The 7,501-nt window shown below is 41.9% G+C and overlaps 1 pseudogene; it reads left to right on the top strand.

Moving 5' to 3' along the window:
- The window catches only part of LOC119899940, a 32,255-nt pseudogene extending 25,968 nt beyond the window's left edge, over nt 1-6,287 (top strand).
- Nucleotides 6,288-7,501: the final 1,214 nt, after the last annotated feature.

Raw genomic sequence — 7,501 nt, forward strand, 5'->3', positions numbered from 1 at the left:
CATATATATATATATATATATATATATATATATATATATATATGTATATATATATATATATACATATATGTATACAACTGAACTTAGTCAACACTAATCAAAACATTGTTGTAGAAATAAACGTTACTAACTAGGGATGGCTTGAGAGAGATTTACAAAAACTATGTGTCCTATCACGTGAAGGACTTACTGTATTACAAGACATGTTCGTCCGACTACTTATCGATTACTACTTATGTACGTTTTTACAGAAGTAAAGATGGCTGTACAACAAGCAAGTATTTTTTTTGCAAAAAAGGATTCGTGAAGTCCAATTTTTTAACAAATGCAAAGGTAATGCACTTTTTTATATGCAGCAGAGAGCAGGAATTATTGGTGGGTGATAAAAAATAGGACAAGTGACATGAAAACACAGGAACGGTACACACAGGGACATTATAACAAGGAAATGGCTTAAGACAAAAAAAAATTAAAAAGCCACTTTGTTTCCAGTTTTGCCTCCCAGCCGCAGACTGTGCTATTTCACAGTTAACCAGCACTTCAGTTTGATGCGACTTTTTTTGGCTGTTATAAGGTGAAATGTGGAGCTTGGAGGTGCTTTTCACTTTCTGGGGACTCTGAAGGCACATCACAGGACCGTGCACCAGTCTGGCTAACGCTAACGTAAGTCGTTAGCCGGGTCTTTTTCCCTTCTTCTAACCCCCTTACCTTAACAATTAAGAAAACAACTTAATAAAGACTGATCTAGGAAGATTCAACGTTTATATCTGAGTTATGGCTGAAAAATTATGTCGACTTACTTGGAGAAAACAAAATGTCTTTCGGATTTTATTTCTTACATCAAAATAATTTACCAGGAAATCATAGTTTGTGCCTTTCTAAGTAAAATGTTTAAAGCTTTAAAAAAAAAAAAAGAGAGAAAGTGGAGTCCAATTTCTTGAACCAGCGCTGAGGTAATACAGTTTTGTGTCTGTATTATGTGAAATGTGGAGTTTGGAGGTGCTTTTCACTTTCTGGGGACTCACAGGACATTGCAGCAGACTGGCTAACGCAGAGCTTTGTAAGTCGTTAGCCAGCTCTTTTTCCCTTCTCCAAACCCAAGTCGGCCTGAATTAAGAGGATAAAATGAAGAACAAGCAAGTATTTTTTTTGCAAAAAAGGATTCGTGAAGTCCAATTTTTTTAATCACCTTTTAGTATTTGTAACTTTTTTATATGCAGCAGAGAGCAGGAATTATTGGTGGGTGATAAAAAATAGGACAAGTGACATGAAAACACAGGAACGGTACACACAGGGACATTATAACAAGGAAATGGCTTAAGACAAAAAAAAATTAAAAAGCCACTTTGTTTCCAGTTTTGCCTCCCAGCCGCAGACTGTGCTATTTCACAGTTAACCAGCACTTCAGTTTGATGCGACTTTTTTTGGCTGTTATAAGGTGAAATGTGGAGCTTGGAGGTGCTTTTCACTTTCTGGGGACTCTGAAGGCACATCACAGGACCGTGCACCAGTCTGGCTAACGCTAACGTAAGTCGTTAGCCGGGTCTTTTTCCCTTCTTCTAACCCCCTTACCTTAACAATTAAGAAAACAACTTAATAAAGACTGATCTAGGAAGATTCAACGTTTATATCTGAGTTATGGCTGAAAAATTATGTCGACTTACTTGGAGAAAACAAAATGTCTTTCGGATTTTATTTCTTACATCAAAATAATTTACCAGGAAATCATAGTTTGTGCCTTTCTAAGTAAAATGTTTAAAGCTTAAAAAAAAAAAAGAGAGAAAGTGGAGTCCAATTTCTTGAACCAGCGCTGAGGTAATACAGTTTTGTGTCTGTATTATGTGAAATGTGGAGTTTGGAGGTGCTTTTCACTTTCTGGGGACTCTGAAGGCACATCACAGGACCGTGCACCAGTCTGGCTAACGCTAAGCTATGTAAGTGTGTGTCATTCTGGAGCTTTCCCTGGAGAGTGAGGGCATCCTTCCCTAGCCGCAACACCTAAACTTAACATCAGTAATTATTGTGACCCGCTGGAAATCAAAAATAGAAAACATATTTGTTAAACCATCACACACGTTTACCTTCCGTCGACCCGAGAGGCTGGAGGCCCCCGGGGAGATCGGTCACGTGGCTTATTTTCTGTTGGATAGGAAGTTTTCTCGCTTCCTGTCTTGTCTCTGCTGGATGTTTGCCACATGAAAAAAAGAGAGGCATTGAGCTATTTTAGGAGAAACAAAAACCAACAAGATGAGAAAGAGTGAAATAACTGTGATGTTATAGATTAGGAGAAATTGCTGCAGTGATCCCTCTCTGCGTGCACAGTGCATTCATTAAAAATCCTGACGTTCCAACACTGGTGGTAGTGAAGACAGGAGTTTTCTGACAGTTTTGCAGCACCAATATGGCTATAGTCTGTTCAAAAGCGAGCTTTTTAATGCATATACTGACTTGGCTACTTAAGGTGAATAGCCACATTTAAATATATATATACATATATATATATATATATATATATATGTATATATATATATATACCAAATTAGCAAGTGCTGCTTGAAAGTATCAGTTTGAATGAAGCAGTATTATTAGTGTATTTTCTATGGGTCGGGCATGGACTGTGAAGTTGCTGTTTGAATATTCACTCTACGAGGTTTAGTAACATGTTTGTGAAATGTGTCAGATGTTGAGGTTTGTAGTTCTGCATCCTGGCCATGCACCATGGCGGTGCTTCAAGTCTACCAAGTTGACCTGCTACAGGAGATGGTTCAGAGGGGGGGTCCCTCTGAGGAAGATCTGGCGGAGCTTCGCAGAACCACGAAGCGTTAGACGCAGGACGAAGCGTTCCGCCAGTACCTCCCTCGCCGGTCTGGACCCAAGGCAGCTGAGGCTGCCAGGCGTAGGTCCCTTCCCTCTACGAGCTCCTACGGAGAGGAGAGGAAGCAGAGTGTCGCTTCTCGGGGGCCCCCCCGAGGAGCTGGGGCAGCGAGACGGCGCTCTCACCCTCGGCCGTCTGAGAGACGCGATCTGAGGACCGTCATCCAGTCCCGACGGAGCTCAGGGAAGACCGGGGTAGGGGAGTCTTTCTCCCCTCCCGCACCCCCCCCACCCCCCCCGGAGGCCGACCGAGGTCCCCTCCGCCATGGCAACAGGTGATGTTTTCCCGCCGTTTACATGTTCAGGACGCACCTGCCACCATCGAGTCCACGCCGTACTGCCTGCCCCGAGGGTCTGCAGTCAGGCGGTGTCCCGACTCACTCACCGTGGATCTTCGGCGGCTCCCCCCTGCCGTTCTGGGGCTTCAGGGGTCCACCAGAAGATCACATGAGACACCGACCACCAGCCCCGAGGGGCTGGTTCCGTTGGCAGACTTTGCAGAGGCTTGGCGGAGCCTGACAAACATTTCTCCGTGGGTCCTGCGCACTGCCATAGATGGGTATCGACTACAGTTCAAAACCCGCCCTCCAAATTCAACAGAAGAGAGGGGGGGGTTTGGACTGTGGTCCGCCCGGAGCAAGGTCCGGTGTTGGGACAGGAAGTTCGTACTCTGCTGAGGAAAGGGGCCGTGGAACGTGTCTCCCCCCCAGACAGAGACGCCGGTTCTACAGCTGGTATTTCATAGTCCCCAAGAAGGACGGAGGGCTGCGTGCCCTATTTTGGATCTGCGGGTTCTAACCGGTCTCTGAGGAGATTCAGGTTCAAGATGCTCATCATCCCCGCCATCATGACGCACATCCAATCTGAGGACTGAGGAGGTCTCCATCCGTCCTTCTCACAGGAAGTTCCTGAGGTTTGCCTTCGGGGGTGTGGCTTACCAGTATCGGGTTCTTCCATTCGGCCTGGCACTTTCCCCTCGCACATTCACCAAGTGTATGGATGCAGCACTGGCCCCGCTGAGGCTCCAGGGCATCCGGATTTCAACTTCATCGACGACTGGCTCATCCTAGCCCAGTCTCGAGAGTTGGCGTTCGGCATCGAGATGTCGTTCTGGCTCATCTGCGGCGTTTAGGGCTGAGGCTCAACGCAAAGAAGAGCGTGCTGGCGCCCACCCAACTGACTACGTTCCTAGGGGTTGTATGGGATTCGACAGCCGCACCTCTCTCCCCGCATGAAGCGCCTGCTTCATAGTTTAAGCTAATGATGAGTGTGTACAGGTGTGCTTTATACTCCTCCGGTTATTCCGTCACACCTTACCGTTCTAGCAACAAGCCAATAGGATTGGAGTGATTTCATTCACGTTCAGACCTGCTTCGCCTAGAGGCGTTCCCATAGTGTCGTAACCTGCCCCAGGCGGGGGCCATCAGCTTCACCTATTGAAAATTCCACTTGGCTCCATCCTGGCCGAGTGACTCGTAAGGTCGACCAGAAATCCACCCCCACAGCTCTATCAAATTCCTGTCAAGAGTTATTCCAAAAGAGGTCCTCCCGGATTGGTCCGTTGCCTACAAACGCCATAGAGGGACGTCCTTGGTACCGTTGGATGGGGAATGGGGGAGCAGACACCGGTTCCACTGCGATACAACCTTCCTATCAAAAGTTATTCAGGTCGCTCACCCGAGCATTTGCCCTAACCCTAAATGTGGAAATGCTTTAAACCTGGAGTAGGGAGGGAGTGTTTTTGCCTTTCTGGTGACTCTGGAGGCGCATCACAGGACAGTGCACCAGACTGGCTAACGCAGAGCTTTGTAAGTTGTTAGCCAGCTTTTTTCCCCTTTACCTAACCCCCTAACCCCCTAACCCCCTAACCCGGGAAGCAGAGCAGACGCCTATCCGGATGGAGGGCAAACTGTTCACTTAATTGGTTTCAATACTCGAGGCGTGTATCGCATTTGGGGATGTTGCTATTTGCATTAATTTTTTTACGGAATCAGGTCTGAAGTGAGAGTTATTCCAGCGATGTGATTATGATACCATGATGTTGCATACACAGTCAGCGTGATTAGCTTTGGTAATACCACAAGCTAACCCCAAGCTAGCAGAGGGTGATACCTTAAAGATGCCACTCAACAAGGCAGAGTGAAGCAGGACCAAGTGGCATTTCTTTCAGTGCCTACCACCAACCTCAGTGGATGAAGAAGTTCCCTCCCTCAGAGCACCCTTTCCTGGCACTGTCTGGGTCTCCCACCCAGTTCCCAGTTTAAATTTTTTAACACACACACGCTTACTGTTTTATTTATTTATTTAATTAAATTCTTTTAACACACACTTACTGTTTTATTTATTTTATTTTTAATATATATATTTTTTAACACACACACACAAACACACACACGCTTACTGTTTTGTTTATTTATTTATTTTTTATATTTTTTTAAACACACACACGCTTACTGTTTGGTTTATTTATTTTTATATATGTCTTTAAACACACACACGCTTACTGTTTTGTTTATTTATTTTTATATTTTTTTTAAACACACACACATACGCTTACTGTTTTGTTTATTTATTTATTTATTATATATTTTTAAACACACACATACGCTTACTGTTTTATTTATTTATTTATTTATTATATTTTTAAACACACACATACGCTTACTGTTTTGTTTATTTATTTTTTATATATACTTTTAAACACACACGCTTACTGTTTTGTTTATTTATTTATTTTAATATATTTTTAAACACACACACATGCTTACTGTTTTGTTTATTCATTTATTTTTTATATATTTTTTAAACACACACATGCTTACTGTTTTGTTTATTCATTTATTTTTAATATTTTTAACACAAACACATGCTTACTGTTTTATTTACTTATTTTATTTTAATTTTGAATATTTCTAATTTTTTTTAACACAAACACACATACGCTTTGATTATTTTACGCTTTAATTACTTGTTTAATGAAATGTATGGGGTTGATTGTTCTTATGTTGTATGTATGATGCTTTGGCAATATTCTTGTGACACATTCATGCCAATAAAGCTAATTTGAATTGAATTGAATTGATAGAAGAGCATGTGGGCCTGCAGCGCTACATGGTGTGGTCAGACAAGATAGTAAAGGAGGGAGAAGAGCACATCGCTGCCCTGCTGACCAGGCCATACGTTAGCATTCACCTGAGGATTGGCATTGACTGGCAAAATGCCTGCAAAATGCTGAAGAGTGGTGACGCAGGGCCTCACTTTATGGCTTCTCCTCAGGCCTTTCCATCCAGTTGGTTCACTCATGGGCCGAAGCTTCACGGTCCTTGATTTGCTCTAGTGTGCCATCCAGTGGACAATAAATGTAAAACAGGCAGAGTGATTATAATGGCAACACGGCTTTGGTGTGTGAAGCTTTGAATGGAATGAATTAATGAATGATGTTTGTGATGCCAATTCATGACTGATTAGCTTTTTAATAAGGTGTGTCTTTGTGATACGATGACAGGGTCAAAAGGAAAGTGGAAACAAGGGAGAGGGTTATGATAACTTGGTTTGTGACTTTAGATAATAGAGACAACATTTTATTCATCTTTATCTCCCCAGCAGTGTCAGCGAGGACAGTTGAAGTTGAAAGATTGCTGAATGAAAACTGCTTCCTAAAACCTGGAATGAAATGTAGTCTAAACATATTTGTGTAGCTGTGCTCGTCTTTCTTATTCCATTTCTCGTATGTGTTGTAAATGCCACTTTATAAACAATGGCAACTGTTTGGTAGCATTATCTCAGGTGCAACAGAAGGTGGAGGCGGCCCCTGTAGACAGCCATTTTCGGTTCCCTAGTCCTCAAATTGCAAGTAGAGAGAATTTTTGATCTTTGTAGGGAACATTTATTGAAGGTGGTGTGTTTGCTGTGTATTTTCTTTGTTGTTTTGGGGTATATTTTCATGTTTCGTGTTAATATCTATATTTTATACTTATTTCATGGTAGTGTGACAGATATTCAGATATGTTCAACTTGTGTGTGTTCAATTTAATAAATGTTAAATATGATTGAATTCAAATCTATTGCTTATTATTAATTGTGGCCTTATTGATAAAATGTCAAGCAGAATTTAGTTCAACCTGGATCATATGCAGCAGAATACACTTTTGGTCACTAGATGGAGATAATGACCTTAGAACATAACACTAGTTATTGTGTTTTCTTGCTAAAGAAAAGGACATCTACTCCACCACATCTGAGGGAAATATTGTACCTTTTACTTTTATCCATATAAAAATATTTGTACACATTTTGTAAATCAAGTTTTACACGTAACATCAGAAAGCTGTAGTTCCTGGTCCCAATCACACAAAAGGAAACTTAACCTAGCGGTAGAGAATGCTTCCCCAGGCTGAGGGTCTGGTGAACTGTTGGGTCGAAACAGTGCCATCCTGGCTCTGGCTAAATCTCCATCCACAACCTGGAGGAGGAACTAGGAGAAATGACTGTGTAACTAAATATTTCAACCTTAAATAAAAATAATAACGTTATATTGTCAAAAATATACGTGTATGTTACACTTTATTTGGCTAATGTCTGCCCACAGATTCTTTATAGTAGTGTTATAATAGTATTTGTAAAATTT

This window comes from Micropterus salmoides, unplaced genomic scaffold, assembly GCF_014851395.1.
Source record: "Micropterus salmoides isolate LMB-PRFRI ecotype aquatic unplaced genomic scaffold, ASM1485139v1 Ms_hic_scaffold_12, whole genome shotgun sequence".
In the NCBI taxonomy this organism is placed as follows: Eukaryota; Metazoa; Chordata; class Actinopteri; order Centrarchiformes; family Centrarchidae; genus Micropterus; species Micropterus salmoides.